This window comes from Cuculus canorus, chromosome 14 (assembly GCF_017976375.1).
Source record: "Cuculus canorus isolate bCucCan1 chromosome 14, bCucCan1.pri, whole genome shotgun sequence".
NCBI lineage: Eukaryota > Metazoa > Chordata > Aves > Cuculiformes > Cuculidae > Cuculus > Cuculus canorus.
Genome location: NC_071414.1, coordinates 13,248,844 through 13,270,092, shown reverse-complemented (window position 1 = coordinate 13,270,092; position 21,249 = coordinate 13,248,844). Strand labels below are relative to the sequence as shown.

The 21,249-nt window shown below is 42.6% G+C and overlaps 1 protein-coding gene across 1 annotated transcript in view; it reads right to left on the bottom strand.

Annotated features, from left to right (window-relative positions):
* GEMIN5 (gem nuclear organelle associated protein 5) overlaps positions 1-15,427 on the bottom strand; it is a 51,635-nt gene extending 36,208 nt beyond the window's left edge. Inside the window, exon 1 of the mRNA XM_054079332.1 lies at positions 15,421-15,427. The gene's annotated coding sequence lies outside the window, so the exon portion shown is untranslated. The remainder of the gene's footprint in view (positions 1-15,420) is intronic.
* Positions 15,428-21,249: the final 5,822 nt, after the last annotated feature.

Sequence of the window (21,249 nt, the reverse complement as noted above, 5' to 3'; positions counted from 1 at the left end):
GTTTTAGGGCTGGAAGTTGTAAGCAACTGCATGTAAGATTTCAAAGAAAGCCACCTTGTTTCCTGTGACTTCTGTTTAGTGGCTCGAACCTTTTGGGATCAATGGACTTCCAACACGTAAGGGTGTGTGACAGTGAGTACAATGTTCTTTCAAAACAACTGCAAATTTATCCTGTTTCATTTGGCCTCTAATCACAGCCTCTGAGCACAGACCTTCCACCAGTAACCTAAGCTGGAGCTGTGTATGCTTCTGTGGTCCAAAGGAAGACGCTCTGTTTTGAAGAGCGACTTGAAAGGCCGTATTTTCCCCAACACAGGAGAACACACTACTGCTTCACCCTGGTCTCTATTTGTAGCCCTGCAGTTAGACGAACATCCTCCCTAGGAAGGCAGACTCTCTCAGAGGAGGCAAATCAGAGCCTTTGCCTTTGGAGATGATGGCTTCAAGGCCTCTTCTGGGACTGCTATATGAGGTCCCCGCAGGGGAACCAGCAAGGTAAGTCTTGGTTGAAGACTTGCCCTTCAAAAATTCAGCCACAGCCCCAAGGTGCGTGCCTCTGACTTAAAAAGGTATTGTTTTTCCCTGCTGAGAAAGTAAAAATTGTCCTCCCCCCATGTTCTGTTCCATTAAACAGTTCCGCAACACATCACCCAGAACAATTTTATGTGTTGTTAAGGGGAAGTTTCTTTTTCTTATTAGGTAGCTTCCACCGTCAAGTGCTAAGAGAAGAAACTTAACGTCTCCAGGTCACTTTTCCATTTTCTTGCTGGGACTGCCAGAGCAGGAAAGAAGCTCTTAATGAAAATAGGATTTTTTTAAGTGAGAGAAATAATAAAGAAACCTCTCCTGAAATGAAAATGCAGCCTGAATCTTCCCAGAGGGGTGGCGGCTGATATATCAAGCTGCAGTTTGGCACTGTGGTCTGCTCTTCAGGCAATACGCTGCTTTTTATGCTGTGAGTCCAAGTTTCTTTGGAGCCCCGTGAAAGGATGGCCGTCCTTGCTAGGGTGGGTGCTAAGGATGTGGTCAACAACCCTGTTGCAGCATGATGTTGACACCTCTGGCCTTACCTCCTCTGGAGATTTAAGTCAGCTTTTCAATCTGCTATCCTTGCTTTTGCAGACGTGTTTATTGTAGTGGCCACTTAACAATGTCTGGTTTATACAGGCTACTGTATTCTCCATTGCTTCCATTTAGTGCTAAGTTGAACTTCATGGGGACCTTGAAAGCATCCCAGGAGAGGGCTGGAGGAAGGAGGCTGAGAAAACAGACGGTGTTGGTGTGTTATCGTGCTCAAAGCAAAGTCAGTCTCGGCGCAGAAGTGGGTAGTGGGCTATCCGTGCATGGCAAGTTGTTTTTCAGGTATGAAATTAGCTTGGAAATTCACACACTTCTGCTTTGTGGACAAGAGTAAGAACCAGGAGGACTCAACGCTATTGTCTGCAACTCTCTTACCTGGGAAAGCTTCTCTGAAAGTGCAATAAATCTATTTTCGTTTGAATGCAAGAGAGCTCTTGAAATAATCTCATTTCAATCCCTCTTGTTATTTTTAATGGATTCTAGGATGATGTGGTTGCTATGTATAGCTTTTTTGCATATAAATTTGGGTTTGAACCCAGCTGAATATTCAGTTCAATTAAAAGCAAAGCCTTTGCTAAAACAGAGGCCAGGGGAACTGCGGCAAAAGCTCTCATGCAAATCAACAAAAAAAAACAAAACCAGGAGGACTGATTGTTTGTTATTCACACATAATCTTAGAGGTAATTATTGTGTTTTCATTCCTAAAAACTGCCCTTTTAAGAAGAAATTATTGTATTCTAATAAGAACTTGTTTATTAAACTTGAGGTAACTGAAGTTGAACATGAATTATTGAAATGTCAGCGAGGTGCAGGTTGGATTTCTTTTGCCAGGTGTCTGTGAAAAACAAAAACAACAAGAGAACACACAGCAAAGCAGGAGAGGCAAAATGTAAGGAAAGAACCAGCTCTGGATCAATGGTCCCAGACCTGGTGACCACAAAGCAGGATTCCCAAAGTCTGCCAGCAAAGCCAAAGCTCTGAACCCCTGTGATGTGCAGGTCAGCCCCTACCCTGGGTCTGGGGAAGCAGCTGCACTACCTGAGGAAGCAAGCGGCTGTTTACTGCTCACATCAACTTGTGTAAGGCTGAGGCATATTATTTCCCTTGGGAAATAAGAGGAAATTTGGAGAGGAATGAGAATGCCAAGAGGGCAAAGTAAAGGTGGGTGGGTTGCAGCACATGACAAAGAGGAAAGTGGGAAAAGGAGATGGTCTGTGAGGACAGGTAGCATCTATCTACTTATAAAGGACATGTTCTAACCTGCAATTTCCAGCTGCAGGAAGGATTTTAGCAGTGAAGTAAGAATAGAGCAAGGGAAACCTGGAGAGTTCAATAGGTATAGCATTGTAAGAGGTTAATTTCTTAGCCCTTAAGGGAAAATGCAAGGAGGTTTATGTCATAGCTTCGACATACTCTGGCAATAAATGCAATGTGAAGATGTTTTCTCCATTTGCTCTAAGCCTTTGACTTTGCCACTACGAGAATCTCAAAGTACATAAGAGAAAAGGAAAGAGAGGATGTGCGTTTCTGTTGCAAAGTATTTGTGTTTGTCTCTAGTGTAGTTTAGTAAAGAAGAGAAGGTTTATGCCATCACATTCTTCTGTATCACCCCGACTTTCCAGCAGCGTCAGGACATGCTGACCAAGTCTGACAGATGAGGACAAGTGTGGGAAGAGAATGAAATTTATAGAAAATCAGTGACAGGTAGAGAAGAGATCCTGTAAGCACCCGAAAAAGAAAAGGTGTGATTATCTCCAGAAAAGAGACCTTGTCCTAGTCCTACTGTAAAAAACTTTAGGCTGGAGTTTATAACTTCCTAGAGCATGAAGTCCATCCACTACTTGACATAAGCCAGTAGAAAATTAAACTACATTTTTTTCTTTTTGTCCTACTATGGGTGAATTCTGGACAACTATGGAACTGAAATGTCTTGAACAGGTGACCGCCCTGATTTCAATAGGATGTCCTGTGTTTAGAATCAGTTCTTGTTTGAATTCTTGTCTTTATTTTCCCCCTGACTCCCTGCAGCTTGCTGTGTGGTTGTACAGTTTTGTCTGAGTGAAATATAAGTCAAACGATTCTTCTTTAAGCCCAACAACCTGCTGGGTAACAGAACGCGGGTACAGTCATATACATATTTTTGATTGCTGTTAATTTGTATGAGGTGATGTAGGCGTATGAGCCCTTTTAGCTGAGTTCCCTGCTGCGTAGTCCTGCTTCTGTCAGTCTGCCAGTAGAAACACATGCTTTGGCCCATTGATGTCTGCACGTTACTGTTTTCTTCACAATGCTCATATTCCTCACATTTATAATTCAAACATCTTCAGAAAGAAATGACAGCTTCTCTTCTACAAAATAAAGAGCAAAGTGGCTTTTGTTAATTATTCCTTCATGCTTACTCACTTACTAGGTCATACATTACTCCAAGGCTTTTAGTGCCTTGGGCCAAAGAGGGTCATTACAGCAAGCAGCCTAATGACCTGACCAAAAGAATGTAAGAGAGGAGGAATGAATCCCTCTCTGCTGAGCTCTCAGAAGTTGTTAATGGATGCCTTGGGAATTCTACAAAGCAACAGCTCGGAAAACAAACAGAATTGTTCAGTGTTGGATCTCACTCTCATGACGTATATGCTATTACGAAGATTTACAGCTGGAATAATTCAATCTGGGTTTTTCTTTCCCCCATTGACTCCATTTTGGAAGGCAGTCAGATCCTGAGAGTTGGGTTTTGCATAATTGAATCGCCAAACGTATTAAGTGGAGCGACTAATGGGGACGAAGCTTTTCCTTCCTTCCAGACTAGCTTATCAATTATGAATTAGCGGCAATCTAAGATCAAAAGGGTTCCATTCTTGCAGCTGAATTTGAGGATTTTGGGACTGAACAAATGAAATGCAGTTAATGACTCATTTCAGAAAGGCAGAGACAGGAGATAACTGACAGTGGAGGAGTTAAGTGTTTGCTTTAATATGTTTCTGAACATGGACACATATTCTCAAATGTAAAACTACACACTGAGATGAAGTTACTGACAGAAAATGATGCTTAGTTGCCCTTGTGGGCCATGGCAGATAGGAATCTGATCTGTAGTATTTTTCTTAATATGGCAATATTAAGTTATTGAGGCATACTATAGAAACGTGTTAGGGTTACCATGTATTTGTTACACTGAAGGCTGTTTTGCATTAATACAAGTCCCATTGCTGCAGAGAAAATACATCTCTCCTACAAAAACAGTATAACACATGCTTAAAACAAAAAATTATGAGGGTTTTAATTTGAAAGTGGATACAACCTAATGAAGGGGTATTCAAAAGAGCTGCCCAAGGCAGGACTCGGCTACATACTCCCTGAAGCAGCAAACAATAAACCGGTTCATGATTCGAGATAGTAGATGGTGCCACAATGGTCTCAGAAACCTTGGAGAACAAATAATAACCTGTTGTGATTTCTGCAAGGAAAGGGTGTGTTGTTTAAAAAAACTTTTTCTCCTTGAAATACTCTGCTTCTGAGCAAGCGGGACCCAGGCGGGACCCAGGCGAAACCAGGTGAAAAGGTGTTTGTGATTAGGGGCTGAGAGCTTCTCCCCACAGCTGCCCTGAAGCACTGGGTTAACGGGCCCTGGGGGTGGTTACCTGCTGAGGCTGCCAAGGAGAAGGCACTAGGCATGGCACATTCCTGCAGCTGGAGAAGAGGGATTTCTTAACCCTGAGGCTTGAAGGCAGCAGGAGCCTGCAAAGAAGCTTCCTGAGGAGTCCTGGCTGTTCTGGCAAAAGTGAGTGACTGGTGTAATAACTGTATAATTCATAGAGGAACATGTTTGCAGAGGGCGAGGCAGGCTGAGTGGGAGCAGGGGCTCCGGTGGCTGCTGCTGGGCTCTGGGACCAACCTTGGGTAGTTGCTTTAGCACTAGGACTGGCTATTTGCTTCAAAAATATAGCAGAAAAAGTCTATTACATTGTATGCTTTTAAGTAAAATATTTTTTTGGCATTGAAGTCATAATTTTTAATAGGATGTTAGATAAATTTCATGCTACGTATTACTTATGTTGTTTGGGTAATGCCTTAGAAGTTGGATTTTAGATTAATTCAATTTTAATTGTTTCTTATTTTGTTTGGATAATGCCTTATAGTAAGAATTTTGGAATTAATATAAACCTATTACTAAATTATAATGGAGCAATTATGAAAATAATAAATTTATTATCACAACTGCTGTTAGAATAACTAGGAAGGGGATTCTAATGACCTGGCTTGCCTTTGCTGATATATCGGAAGAAAACATGGTTTGGAGTACTAAATTTTGTATTCAAACAGTTTAGGGAGAAAATTTCAAAACTTCACTCTTACCTGACACGTGAAATGAATATTTACTTTGGAACAAAAAAACCTTCTCTAATCAGGCTGAATGCAGAGGCCAAACTAATACAACTTGTTTCAACTTCTATTCAGGAATTGTTTTTATTCTTTTGTCTTGAGAAATTAAAACACTTTTTTGGGGGTCTCTCGTGAAAATGCCTCCCCCTGCTGTATTTTGATTTTCATTTGAGTAAGCTCTGACTTTGGGAAGGTGTGTCCTGTGGCCCTGAGTTGCACAAAGTTTTATTATTACCTCTGCCTGTAATGATGAGCACCTGGAGATGAGAATCTCTCCCTCTACAAAACAGCAAGGAATCTGTTTAAATAGGTGTTTTCAAGGATTCTTTTTCTTTCTCTGTGTCAGTGGTCTGCATTTGTGTTGTTCATGTCTCTTCAAGGGCTTCTACACTTTAGAATACTAATTTTATTCAGAGATGTTTGGTAATGTGTAAATCTTTGTGAGATATAATAGAAGGCATGACCTAGGCATGGTCTTTCAGAAAAACAACCTAAACCAATTATTATGGTGAAAACACTCAGTCCTTGTTTAAAAGTCTGGGTTGGATTTGTCCCTGATTACTCTTATCTATGGATCACAGTGTAAATTTCTTTCTCTAAAGGATTTCCTTGTGGCAGCGGAGCTATGACTGAAAAAGTTTCTACTCTGCCTGGAGAGGGACACTAACTGGTGCACTGAAAAGGGAGACAGCTATGACTTTCATCTGTTATTGATTTGTTATGTGGTGGTTTAAACCTGCTCCAGAAATGAGCAGCTCTGCCCTCTGGTGTAAGTTCTTCAGCCCTTTGTGTCTAATGACCTAGAGGAGGGAGTGGAGATGGAGAACCTGTAGCTCAAGGGATCTTATTTGAGAAGAAGGGGAAGAGATCTTTGTGGTACCTGGGTTTTTACAGACGTGCCTGGGCTTATTGCTTTGAGTATTGTGGGCTCCAAGGGGAGTATCTCACCCTCTAGGAAGAAGGCTAATGTGGGCAGATAAGTTGTACAGTTCCTTTTGGCCCCATCCTGAAGGCTGCTATTTGTTCTCTCTCTGGCAGCATGTGTAGTGCTTAATACTTTTGCACAGGGTCTTCTTCAGCGGTTTCGGGGCTTTTGATTCCACATCCAGGTTCCCTGCGCTGAGGGAGCCCTGTGCAGCTCAGTGTTGGTGTCCCCTTCACCCAGCCTGGGCTGGAGGTCTAGGGATGCTGTTCTGTAGGGGGACTGATCCAGGGGCTCTGAAGGTGAAAAGTGTTCTTGCAAAGATGTAGCACTCGGTGGGCTCCAGGGTTTGGGTCTGATCTGGGGAGTTGAACCCCATTTGTTATCTGTGCACCGCTCTGTATCGTCTGAGCTCTTCCCTCAGACCATGCAGCAGTTTCATTCCCTGCAGTGTGCCAGCGATGTGAGTGAGTAGGTCCGATCCCCTCTGTTTGCTGTTTGTTTTATTTGATGTGTTGTTAACCTTTACTCAGTGCACTTATTTACTTGAGGTTTTAATAGTGTGATAAGGTCACAACAAATTTAGTGGGAGGCATTTTAAGCACTTATAGCAATAAATCACAGAGTACATCACCCTCGTGTGCTTTATCCAGAACCAGAGAAATCCAATTTGGTCCATAATATGAAGGCCAAATAAAGCCAGGTATCATAGTGAGAAAGCTTTGACGTATGGCTCTGAAAGAACCTCCACACTTCTACTCTATAAATTAACAGCTATTTTGCAGAGCTGACAAGTAGCTGATGTTCTTGGAACTGGTCCTACTTGTGGCTTCCCCTCCCCTCTTCTATTCCAGTCTCTTGATCTTCCCCTTTAGAAAATCCAAAGAGAAGAAAAAGTAGTCTGTTTTCTAGTGTAGGTTTTAAAACATGGATGGTATGGGCACATCTCACAAGTGCAATGAACTTACTGGTAGGGCGTGAAACCTTAAAACCAGGGACTTATCCCTGCAGGAATATGTTCTTAGCTATTCCTTTATCCACTGATATTTTTTTTTTTTAGACATGACAGCCTTTGCAGGTCGTCAAACCAGCCTGCAGGTCATCCTAAGAGCTGCAAAGTCTTAGTGACCAGAAATGAATAGTAGCAAGATCTATTCAAGACCTGTAGATAAAGCACGAGGGAGTGTGTTGTGGGCCACTAAACTCTGCTGGCCGGGTAATGGGCTTGATAACCTGGCATATATCTCCCACTTTAATTCCTGTTGGTTTATGGCCCCTGCAGTACCCCAGGAGCCCTGCCAGATGTCTGACCTTACCCCTGCCTCTAGTCTGGCAAAATTGAAAAGGTGTTTGAGAGAGGAGGGGAGAGGTGGAGGAAGAGATTAGTTGCAGGCAGTAACATTGGACTCTTGAACTCTCTAAATGACCCAAAAGGAGATTGATTTTGTTGATGTGTAAAGCTTAGCAACTGCCTGGCTTCAAGATAACTTTAAAAATTAAATGCCAGTTTCCACGTTATTAAAGGTGGAATAAAATCATTGCACCTTACCACATCCAGGGCAAGAAAAAGATGGAGACTGTAGAGCTCAGCAATGCCAGGACTGTGAAGTGCAAAAGCAATGTGAGGAGGAAGGATGATGACTGTCTCCTTGGATTTCTCCTTCATCTGGGTAGCGAGGGAAGAAAAAAACGCTCTCCCTGAGTGAGAGACTGTGCTGTGATGTCTGCCAAAGTTGCCAGAGAGCTGTGTCTGGCTGGGCTGTGTGAGCAGCACACCTGATGGATGCGTGAACACAGCCTCCATATAAACAGTCCAGTCGGGTTTTACCAGGCAACGCTGTCTCTCACTCAGTGTCAAGTACTCCCTGCAAGAGCAACTCCCTGATAGATTAAAAAGCAGCAAAGGCTCATCAAAATCTGGGCACATCTTGTTTAGGCAAATAAAACATTGCCATTCTACAAGAACAGAGGGACTCAATGGCTTTTTGCAGGGGCTGTGGGCAAGGCGAGCATCCCTCTCACCACCACAGAGGTGTTTTGAGTACATGTAACCGTTGCTGGTTTTGCTATTTTAATTTTGAGTCACTGCTTGAAGACTGCAGCTCCTAGAAATGTCTGATTTCTTTTCTTTTAAAGATGTGAGCATTTTGTCTTCATCTGCATAGGTGGATCGTGAATATCTGACTTGTCTGCATCAGTCTGGGAAAATCCAGACATTTTTTTGTCATCAAACCTTAGACCTTTTATCAAAGTACAGATTTTTAGAGCAGTAGAGCTGTGAACACTGGATGGATGAACAGCTGATATGCAGGACACGTGTAACTTGGTGGAGGCCTCTACAACAGAACATGAAAGTCGTCAGTCACTGCTGTGAAACCTGGAGAATGGAGGACAGAGGTTTAAATAAACAGGACGTGCCCTTGCTGCAACCTGCTGTAGGTGCAAACTCTACAGCTATTGCTGGCAAAGAGTAGAGGAAAGCAACAGACTCGCTGGGAAATGGGACACTTGCCTTTAAATGGGGTCTGTGCCTCTGCCCCAAGCACTGCACAACAGTCATGATCACTTTGCCACGGACTGAAAGTTGCAGTGCATTTTGCATGCGGAATAGTCTCTCTTGCTCTTTAATACCTAACTCTTCTGATTATCCTCTTTTAATTTTTTTGCTGACTAACTACATCCATAACTTCTGCGCTCTAGTAAAAATCTGCTTAACGCACAGCCGTGTTTTAAAGTCAAGCTATGGTTCCAACATGGCTAATCCTAAAAGAAGCATTTGTTAAAAAAAGATCCATTTCCCTAGGAAATGTGCTTTGATTTGTGAAAGAGAAAATATATTCGTTTAACTGAGCCATTCATGTGACAGGTCACTCTTTCACCCTTTTGGTGCAGTAAAAGTTTATTCTTCTAATAGGTTTATTGCTTTTTGGTTATTCGTATCCAAAGTACTCACTTGAGTGCTGCAGCTCTGATCTGGAGTACAGAAAATTAATTCTTTTTATGGTAGTCTATTCCTTTCACAAGTCCTCATTTTAAGTGCAGCTCAACTGTATTACAAATAACGGTATGTGGTCCTAGAGGGAGTACCAAGCCTCTAATTTAATATTGCACTGAAGGCCTTATAATGTCAGCGCTGCTGAATTGAGCTTTTTCCCTTTTGAGCCCTCCTCTGTCCCCCAAGGGGAGTCGTGAGATACTGAGCTGGCTGCTGTCAATGTGTGGATGTTGCTCTGTGTGTGCGTTCATCCTTCTGGGTTTGGATTTTCTCATCCTGAGCCTCATTAATGGAAATGAGTGACCAGAATGAACTCTTATCTCAAGCCTGTAATAAATGTGTGCGAAAATCATCTGCTACTGATGGAGTTTCATGGTGAGATACTCTGCTGTGAAAGCACCAGAACTCATGCAGATATCCTAAACTCCCTCTGCTGATGTGCACATGACCCCTGGCAGACTTCATCCAGTGCCTTGGGGGAGAACGGCTGAGTTCCCACGGCCAGACTCAGGCATGGTGTTGTGTGCACCGTTCCCTTTGCATCTATAACTCCATTCAGTGCTTTGTGAGAGCTTAAGGGATAAAACCTTACAAGTCTTGGTGGGATACCTGTAGAATAGATTTAAGTGGGAATGATAGTCTTATCAGTTTTAACAGAAAATGACCCATATCTGGGAGCGGGGTTAGAAACCACTCAGTATCTCACAGTGGCACCAGAATCCACCATTTCATTCATCTCTGGGATAAGTCAAAACTCTGGAGAGCTCTTTCTTACCTCTTTATTTTTGCAGAACTCTTCCACCTTCTCTTCCTAAATTCCTCCTCCTCTGGCGTGTTTTCTCTGGGTGGGTTTCCTCTGCATTGCTGTCAGATGATGACCTGGATCTGGTGCATCTTTTCTGGAGAAAGAAGCCAAGCTGATTCTACTTATTCTCCATGCTGTTTCAAGCTAGGCAAGGTTCAGCAGAACTTCACTTTTCCCTGGAGAGTAAATCCCAAGCTAAGAAATGCATCTTTACTGTTGTGTTTCATGCTCTATATTCTGAAGTGCCCATCAGTATTTCTTGTGAGCTGTGAGGATGAAATACTATCCGCCTTGCTTCGGCGAGGATTCTGTATGGACCTGCAGCAAGCAGTGGTTTAGCCTGCAAAAAACCACGATCTGAGTAGCCAAGACAGAGGACAAGATAGAAAACCCTGTGCCCTTTTCTGTAGGGAATTTAAGGCACAGAGGGAAGAGGAGCAGTTCCCTAGGGAGGTCGCTGGGAACCTTAGCAATGAGTTTGAGGCTGCTCTGGATTTTAGCGTAGTGCAGGAAGCAAGTGTGATGCTTCTGGGTGGTGGTCTGTGACTATTCCTTTGACTGCAGAGGGGAGTGAAAAATTGAGTTCAATTAACTGGAAAGCACAGGCTTACTTTGAAAAAATTGGTTATTATTATTTACTCTAGTACTACTTCTGCGTTGTCAACATTCGCGTTCCCAGACTTCTGATGCAGGTTGCGAATGCCCTGTTCCTGCTTGTGGGGTGGGTGGTCAGGGGCTGGCGAGCTCCTGGAGGAGCACCTGGAACTGGAAGCACCTGGAATACTCATGGAAAGAGGAAAATAGCACAATTTCAGGATGTCATTTGTAATTAAGCTTGTAATGGTTACCTTGCTTTGAAAGACTTTATGGAAGTGTGGACAGATGGACTCCCTCAGCCTTCAGTTGTATTCAAGAGGCATATTGTGAGTGGGTGAGTGGTTGGTAGGATAGAAATAAGAATTTTCGCAAATGGTAAATTGCTTTTGGTTTTCCCGTTAACAGAAGGTCTCCCTTTCAAGGTGTCTGTTTTAATTGGCCCCTTTATCATCTCTTGCATCACAAGGGAAAGTGAAAAGATATCAGCAACTGTGTGTGGCCCTGGCTGCAGAAAAAACAGACAGCCACCATCTGCAAAACTGAGTACTTTCCATCAAAAATTAATTACATTAGCCCGGATTCTGTAAGTAATACAAGTAGATCTCCCTGGTACCTCCCAGGAGTAGCACGTTCTAGGTCAAGTGCACCCAGAGACCATATTTGGATACGAGGCAATTATTAGTTTAATTCAGTCATCAAATTAGTTTTACAGAAGCAGAAAATGCCAGTCGCTGGAGGAGGTGGCAGTGGTGTGTAACACACAGCCTGCTCTGGCCCCAGCGGGACTCTTGTCTCCAGCGAGAGGGCAGACGGACCGAGCACGCTGTCTGACCGCGGGCAGCGTCCAGACCACCCTTCACTAGCAGCAGCCTGTTAGTCTGTTCTCTCCGTGCTTTTCTAGATGGGATTTTTGTTATGCCCTCAGCACAATAGCATCAAAGAGACATAATCAAAGGGCAACTTCCTTGGCTGCCATAACCACTATATTATGTGAGCTCCAGAGGGCATGGAAAGGTGAAGACCAGGAACTGGCTGGGGCTCCTAGAGAACAAGTTCTTCATCAGCCTCTGAAGAGAAGTAGTTATGGCACCTAAATTACAGTCTGATAGTAGACAGTTTGACTACAACCCTAAGTGTTGCCATGAAATGCATTAAGTTGCCTGTCACATGCAGTTCGCTGTTTCGCTCAGCCTCTGCTCTGGATACAACTGCAGGCACAAAGAGGGATTTGTAGCAGTAGGGATTTTATAAACAACCATACGCCCTTCTGTCTGCTGGAGAAAGCAAGCTGAGATGTGGAGATAGTTGCAGCAGAGTGTAGTAATGTTCCTTTAATCTCACAAAAGCTGTTTTTCTTCGTGGGTTCTGGCCAGTTCCTGGGATGACACTGTCTTCTGTGCCTAACATTGCAAAATACATGTGCATTCCGTAAAGCTTGTGGGCTGTTACACCAAAAACTGTGACTGCTAATGTAGTTACAGGTGGTGTGGGCTTGTACATACCTTGGCTTTAACTGCTTGCTTGCCAGAACTCCTGGAAAAGCCATACCTGTGTGAGGTGTGGTATGCCTGTCTGTTTTTAATAGCTTGTTCACTCAAGGACTCAAAAATGACTTCAAAACACAATCACAGACAGATAGTCACTGGGGTTGGTGAACTATCTTTCTGCAACACAGTGACAGTTTGGCAGATGCAAAAAGTACCGGCATAGATAAAAGACATTCTCTATTTAAAATCAATATAAATATTTTAGCCCATGGATTACTAGAATAACAGGAAGCCATGCTCTCTGCAATTGTCAAACTTGCTCTAGTGCTGAGAGGTTCTCTTCCAGCTAAAGTATCTCTGGGTTCACTGCTTATTCTGTTAGAACCTGTTCAGTCACCCTTGGAGACTTATTGATGGGTACAGGGACATGCCTATGCAAATGTCCTCTTCCTTTTTTTTTTTTTTAGTTTTTTTTTGTCTTGTTCTGCATCTCTTTTATAGGAATTGAAACTAGGTTTAAATATTTCAAGCTCAGTATCCATACCAACTGCCCTGCCTTCCTGAGAAGATCTCTTTTCCAGGCTCCTTGGGAGTGCTTGCGTTTCCTTGTGCTGGTGGATGTGCACGTTCCATCTATATTCAGCTTGTCCTAAACTTGATTGATTTCTTGACTTCCTTTGCTTGCTGATAGACTGTCTCTATTTGATGCCTAAATTTTTCACAGTTGCTTTCCAGAGGCATTTTGCTTTCTGCCTAGCACTTGCAGCTATATTTTAGCATTGATGTTAGGTTCGAGTACTAGTTATGTTCTGTTTCAAGCTGTCCAGTGTTACTTTTCCCCCTAACCCCAAGTGATTGCTTTAACTGATCTTTACTCTTATATTTATGTCTTTATGCTGGTTTCTTTGTATGGTATGGCTGGTGAGTTACTGAAATGCTTTCTACTCTGATGATGTTTCTTGGTTATCTGAGCTCCAAGGATTAGATATATGTATGTGTAGCCCTACCTGACTTGTTATTTTTTCTGGGCTGTTCACCTTGTTTATAGCCACTTGGAGGAATGGCAGATTAACTCTGTCATTAACCAGCTCTAGGATTTGTAGGTGTCTCTTGGGCTGCTTTAAGGTTCTGCTGCGCCTGTCTGGGATCCCTTTTTTTCTCTCCTGTCTCTGACAGTGCCAATGAACAATGTAGGTCCACACAGAAAAACTGTTTGGCCATTGACTCTTGCGCTATACTTCACACCTGAACGCTTGGGTTGAGGATGAAACCCTCTACCCCTTCGTGTTAATATTAGGGGAGGTTTTACACAATAAAGTGACCATTACAAGAGAATTATTTAATGAACAGCTGGAATTCTCCTTTATTGCAGGGACTCCATGATCCAGTGGGTCCTTTCCAACCTAGTGATTCTACGAATATTACACAGCATGTGAATCCTCAAAGTTCGATGTACCCGAGTTACTGTAGGTTTTGCACTGGTTTTCTGTCTGGGAAGGATTATTTTGTGGTGGAAATATCTGCTTTAAGATGCAAACCCACTTCAATCTTTTTTCCCTGACATTTGACCATTGAGTTTTTTTTGTGGTACTCATGGCTTCTTTAGGCAAAGTGACTTAAGATCTTTGGGTGATGGACAAAAATAAACTTTACTTGTTTTGAATATTTTTAATTGGTTAAAATAAAAAAAAACCCAAACCCACAAACCCAGCTTTATAGACTTTCCTTTACTGTTTCATGCATTAGAGAAAGGCTTAGATTCAAGCCTGTAGTCAGGGATGTGATGATATGTACTTGGTACATTTGAAACTTCAATGTGGGTAAACTTTCCTGTCCAGAAACTTGATCCAGGCTTGAAGAGAAGTAAGACAGGAGGGGGACCTGGGTGATAAATAATTAGTGCTTTATGTGGAGAGTTTAGCCATCCACATGATTGCTATTAGTGGTAATGATGATTGTGAATCTACATCCTCACGCATCAGGTTGCACAATTACCCCTTTGGTGCTATTAGAGCATCTCTTGAGGTTCTCTCTTCATTTTTTGGCACCAGCCAGAGCACCTGCCTCTCCTCCAGAGCCTCCCATGGGATCCACTTCACTACTCTCTTGTAGCAGATCTCATTATCTGGGGTATTTCATCAATATTTACCTCAAGGAGAAGATCTAAATAATCATTCTAAGGCAGAATAATAAAACCTGGAAGGGACAATAAAAAATAACGATAAAAGTTTCTTCTTTGGTACCCAATACACAAGAGCAAAGCCCTGTCAAGTTCACTCTCTGGGACCTCTGCATGGGCCCTAAGAGACTACTTCTTTATCTGCAGGAACAGGTTCTACTGATAACTTAGTTACCTGTATGCAGTTTGGTCACTTCAGCAGCAGGAATTTCTGAGGAGTGCCAGACTCTCCACTCAGGGGGTTAATCCATGCATTTGAGGTGTAGAGTGGTGTCCATCAATTTATCTGTGCACAGCAGGAGCTGCCTAGGGGCATCTCTAGTGAAAGATGTCCCTGTCCCGAGCAAAGGTGTTGAAATAGATGATCTTCACGGTCCTTTCCAACCTCAAATATTCTGTGATCTTCTGCACTGTCCAAATTCTCACTCTCATAGCAGTCAGTGGCTTTGCTCTAAAATGGTCCATTGCCTCTGGGAAGAGATGAGTTGGGGAATTCCTGGATCACCCATGACAGAGTGTGCACAGACAGTTAGTTATGTACCTGTTCCTGCTTGAATTTCCTGCTGAAATCTCAGTTCTTATTTTAATGCCACAGGACATGCCACACAGCTCAACTTAAGTTCTGTTTTTTATACCTGATAGGAAAGTGCAGGGAGCTCCTGGCGTGTCTACCTGTGAGGTTACAGTACCAGGCAGAAGCCACTTTGCTTCCCTTAAAGGCTGTGAAATAATGTGGTGCACTGCTCTCGCCTGACACTTTGGCTCAGCATGGTTTCTTTTCTGGGTGAATTAACCTGTGTTGAACTTTATCATCTACAGCTAGATGGTTTTAGGTCTTTGCCAAGTATTTCTGTTAAAATTCATCGTTCGTTCATACCATTATTCACCGCACCTGTGTAAGATTAACCAGTGGCTCTTGGTAATCACTTCACCTTGTGCAGGTGAAGTTGCTGAATTGAATATAGATGGCAAATGATTCCTCCCTGCTTCCTTGCGTTCCTGATAAGACCTGAAAGTCACTCGTGTTCTTCTTTAGTGAATTTTAACACAGTGATGCCTGCAGAGCCTATGATCAGAGGAGTAGTAGAGTCATGATGCTGTGATGAGGTGGATCATAGAAAAAATATCCCATGTTTTCACACGTGTTTTTTATTGTTGTATTTCCCTTTTGCTGATTCTCAGCACCAATGTGACGAGGTGTGGCACTTTAATGCTGCTAACAGTGTTTGATGTTCTGAGCTTGTTGACCTCACTGGGAAATAGCAGTATTGCATCGTAAGCCACCTGAAATGGGAAAGATTAGGTGACCCATGGACCCATCGATAGCTGTGGAGCTCAGTGCCGTTTTGAATCCCCGCAGTTGAGCAGCAAACTGAGGAGCTGGCACATAAGCTCTGTTTTGCCAGATGATTTCTCAAGAGGCATTTATGTCAGTCTCATTTCTGTTTCAACTTGTTGGTCGGATTCAGCTTGACCACCATGGTCAAGTAATCCGATCCTTCTTGGTGTGCTTAAATAGTTCTGAAAGATTATATATTTGTGCTGGATCTGGAGCTTGGACCGCACACATCATACAATTTAGCATTTGAATTTCTATTTTGTTACAGCTACGCCTTTCAGTTTGGCTCTAGATATTGTAAGAGAGAGCCTGTCTGTAGGTAATTATGGCAGTCAGAAGGGACTTTTGCTTGTGGGATGTCCAGGTTGGCTTCATGTTGGCCATGCTCTGCTTCACAGCACTGGGGCTAAACCCTCTTTGGTGCAATCTGCTAAACCTGTTACTGATACACCATGGAGGGATCTGACCCCAGTTACAGTTTTCTTGCCCACTTAAGTGTATTTACTTAGCTTTGCCAAAAAGACGGTGTGTGAAAATTGCTTTTATTACCAGAAAAAGAAGTTTGCAATAAAACCTGTCTCCTTGGGTGCACTAATTCTATTTCACGAAGAAAGAACATATTGTTTTAATTAATCATATGAAAGCAAAATTAGCATGATTATGTGAAAGGTGCTGTAAATCATTCTGATCCACATCATTGAACAAAAAGCACTTAGTTATTCCAGAGTTGTTAAAGATTTTATCTACCCAAGTGAAAATTCAATTAGCACAAACCAGTCTCATATAAAACTAAGGATTCTGACTGCAGGAAAACTTTGTGTGTGAATACTACCTTGTGCCAGTTTGATAAATTACTGTAATTAACTGTATCCCACGCAAGCTAAACAAAATTTACAGAAATGTTGTTGTACAAAAGGAATATCTCCTCTCTCGTTCTAGGTAGAAAGTCAAATAGTTTCCATAATACCGTTCTGAATATCCCATTCTTTACCAAGGTAAAAATATACTGCCAATGAATGCAGACAGCTCTGAAACTCATTGTTTTAGGTCCGTCTTCCCCCCTGCTGCATTAGAAACAAGCACTGCACTTAACATGTTTCAATTAAACAACATGAATTCAATTAGTTAACCCGAGACATTAGTAACTAAGAAAGAAATGAGATTGCTTAGAAAAAGAGCTGTATTTGTATTCCTCATTTAGCAGGGAGGTTTGTAGAGGTGTTAAAGGGTGGAAATGGTAGGTATGGCAAACCACGCCAGAATATGTCATCTTTCTTAAATGGAAAAATAAATATACAAATAAATGGCTTTGTTCTTGGACATGTCTTCCCTCACTTGTTAATTATATTTGTTAGATTTTGGCTGAATTCTTCTTCTGTAAAGAAAAATTGTTGTCAATATCTGCAGGGTCAGGCTTTTTGATGGTGTGTGTATGTGGTGACATATTGATACAGTTCTCTGCTTTAAGGTTGGTTTCTGTGTCACCGTCATCCTGTGCTGCTCTTCATTTGTCTTGAAAAACACCTTGTGAAGCAAACAGTAGTGGCCTATTCTAGTGCGAGCAGCCAAGCAGAGTTGAGAGCCAGTTTTAAGTGTTTTAGTATTTCAGAGAGGTTTTACTGATTTCAGTGTAGATGATGTTAGGCAGAATATGCAGTGTTTGGGGATTCCCAGTGATTGGGTACCCCCAAAGGTTCTATCCTGGGCAAACCCCAAAGATATTGTAGGATAGCCTACTACGGACTGACCATGTGTATCAAGGAAGGCAGTCTTTCAGGGTCTTGAAAGTCATTCCTGCATGCTTTTATTAAGAATCTGGTTGTTTGAGATATGACCAGATAGTGCCTGGTATCCTTTCTTCACTGTGTTTTGGGTAGACTTTCCCACAGAAAAATGGGGAAAAAACATGATAAAATTGTGCACTCCGGAGAAAGAAAAGGACTATGAAAACCCCACTCTCCTTTGCTTTGGTTTGCTTTGGCTGGATTTTTTTTTTTTTTGGTAGTTTTTAACTTTGTTTCAAATTTAACTCATGAATTTGGATCGGGAGATGGTTCTGTTTGCCAAAATTGACACATATTAATGGTCTTTGCCTATGCTTCAGTAACACATTCAATTTTCGGACTGAAAACAAAAACCAAAACTGAGTGCAAGTCATTCAAGACTTGAATTATAAAATGGACTGGTATCCCTGGACTCCTGACCCTGCAACTAAACCCTATGGTAGATCCTGACATGTACGTTAATCAAAAGACTAAATTTTCTGGAAAAGATGCCTGTGCACCTTATCCTTGCAGTGATCATCCCACTTGATTCAGAGGGGGGAAAAAATCCTTATGAACTGCAGAATTGCTGGCTGTCTCTGTAGCACCTGAAAAGTGTCTTGGACATCTCCCAAACATGTAATGACCTGGTCTGATGATTCTGCTTCTAATACAGCTCAAGCACTGGAAGTCCTGGGGTCAGATCCTTAGTTGGAATAAATGAGCATTGCTCTGATTAGAGTTAAAGATCTCTGCCAGTCTGCACCAGCTGAGGAACTGCTGCTGGTTCTCCAGAGAAAATGTGGGCAAATGTACTTGCTAGGAAACAGGATAGAAACGGCTGTAGATTTAGGCAAAGCGAGTAAAAATGTGGCAAGGGGAGTGAGGGGGAGAGAATGTTAGCAAACACTTAAAGCAACTGTCATGGCAGTTTAGATTATTTAAGTGAAAACATTTACCCACAGCATAAGTGAAAGATCTGCTTATGTGGCTAAGGTCATCCTTGAGCTCCTTCTCTCATGGGGAGGGAATTCCTTTTTCTATATTAAAAAACCCAAACAAGTCCAGAAATGAGCAATCCTCTCTGCTGGTGAGGGGATGTTGGGGTCTAACTGCCAGACTCCCTGTACAACCCCCCCAACCCACAGCAGCTCTGCATCTCTTTCCAGAGCAAATCACTGTCTCATGGCAATTTGCTTTCCCTGCCAGTTTAATTTCAAGTCAGATGGATTTCAGGCTTCTTCCTTTTAATCCCCATTTATTTCTTTAAACAGACGTGGTCGACTGTTTTGGGGAGAGGTGGATTAGTGGAAGAATTGTGTGCACTGGCAGTGAGCGATCTCTCCGTGCTGGACCCCCCTGTGGGTTTCCTCCTGGTGCCAGATGAGCTCTGCTCGTCCCTGCCGAGTGAGGGAATGGGTCATTGCTAATGCTTAATTTTGTTTCTCCGAGATGGGCTGTGGCTGCCTTAGGTCCGCATAGCTCGGCTATATTCAGTTTGCCACTTGTAATCCTCTGTGCCTTTCAACAGCAGGATGATAGGAGTGATGCTTTTACAGAGCTGAAGTGAGTCAGGTGTAGGGTTTTTTGCCCTTTTCTGACATCAGCCTGCATTGCTTGCTAAGGCAAAAGTTCATTTTATCTGAGTAAGACTTGCTCAGTTGAGAATGAAATCTGTTATCCTTTTGCTTCTTACTGAAAGCTCACAGCGATACCTTACGAAACAGACGATTGTGCAGCCACCTGCCTTAACACTTCCCAGGCCTAGGACAAAGTTTTGAGGAATAGTTTTGTTAATCGCCACTTTAATGAAGTCTATTGCCTTTGCTGACTGCTGACTACTCTCAGACATACTACATAAGAAGAAGTAGACCTAGAAATTTACTGGCTTTTGTGCAGATGAGGTACATAAAATATTTCTTTGGAAGTAGAAAGGACACAGCAAGAAGTAACCATCCTCGATACTTTGCCTTTCAGCTCAAGGCCTTGCAAGTAAATTCCTGAAAATGTTATTCTAGCAAACGCCTGTGTTCACACACGTGGGTAGCAGCAGGTGCAAGCGGCTACACTCGGTGTGTGTTGCTTCCACAGCTGGTTTGCTGTGGGAAGGAAGTTCACCGCTGTGTTTGAATCAGTCCCATAACACTGGTGGTCAAGGGTTGGGTGCTTGTGCTTAAACCGGGGTTCAACCTGCGCAGGAAGCTGTCCTTCTTAATTGAAAAGCAATGCCAAAGTGTGCTGTGGCTGCCCTCCCCGTCTTTTGCACTGATTTAGAAGTCAATTATGTCTTGAGTAGTTTATTCATCCTTTCCTCTTTGTTCCCCCTTGTGCTTTCTTGATCTGTTTTCTGAACAAACATTAACTTGTATAATTTTACTGGCTGTCAAGCTGTGGTGGAGTTTATTTGGCTAGTCAGTTTTTGTTTTGCAAAATTAATTAGATATAGATAGATTTAAGAGACTGTGGAAGTCAGCAATGAAACATTATGTTCTCATGAGCCGGAATAATACAGTTGCTCTGCTGTAATCTGCAGAATCTCCGCAGAGTCAACAAGATGGATGAGAGCGAGAGAAAGTTTTGCAGTGACCTTTTGCCAAGCCGGGTGGTGATAGGACGGTCACTTGTCATCAATATGCTTTCTTCAGAAAGGGTTTGGTCAGAGCTACAGAGCGTGACCAGGAGGCTGTTCCTGGCTGTCAGGAGCAGAGTCAGCACTTTTGGTGCATCTCCAAGGCACTTGGCTGTCATCCCCTCTGATCACTAAAGGGTTCCCTTCCCCACCCTGTCACTGCAGACTCCCCACCCAGGGAGGTAAAAAAAATTGTTCCTTCCTTTATAAATAAGGAGGAATAGAGAGGAAAAGAAAGAGGTAATAGAGAAAAATCAAATGAGACAGAAGGACAAATCACAGTATACGTAGCAAAGTGGGACTGAATCTGTCCCCATGCTCGGGTTGGTGTGTTCAGGAATGCCTGATTTGGAGCACTTTAAGCAGCTTTTTTTTTATCATCACAAATGGTACTGTGATAAAAGTAATAAGGCTTTCTTTTGGGATTGATAAAGAGCCAAATTTTATATGAGAGTAAGGCAGGATTTCAATGTTGTGCTAGGTATAATAGCTTACAAAATAAGTTCTGAAGACCCTGCTTTTACGCGTTGAGTTCATACCCCCATATGGAAGTGGCTGTTGTGAAGAATAAATGGAAATCTCATATCTGGAAGGATGGAATTGTGCTTCTGCAGAGAGTCCGAGCTGTTGTGAATGCTGAGCTGCAGCCTGTGAGCAGAAAGGTGATTGAATTCCTGGGAGACAAACAGCTGGAGCTGTACTGACTTACACCTAGGGGCACGGATCTGGGGATGGATGAGTCCCTTCTATAAATAATTGCCGAGGAATATAGCACATGGGATGCAAAGGACAGAAAACAATGCCAAGGACAAAAATGCACAACTAGGGAATACGCAGACAGAGTGGAATGAATCATACAGTAAAAACCAAATCGGAACAGGGGAAGGTTCTGGGGTTACAGCAAATAATGATGTACCTCTCCTGTAGAGTGCCTGAAATGAAAGGCACTTGGTGAAAGTGGCTTATAAGCTGTGTGCTGGATTGAATTCCCACTGAGGCCCATGGAATTGCTACCATTTATTTTTTTTAATGAGTTGATTTGAGCCTCGCAGGCCATGTTTTGGTCTCTTGTGCTT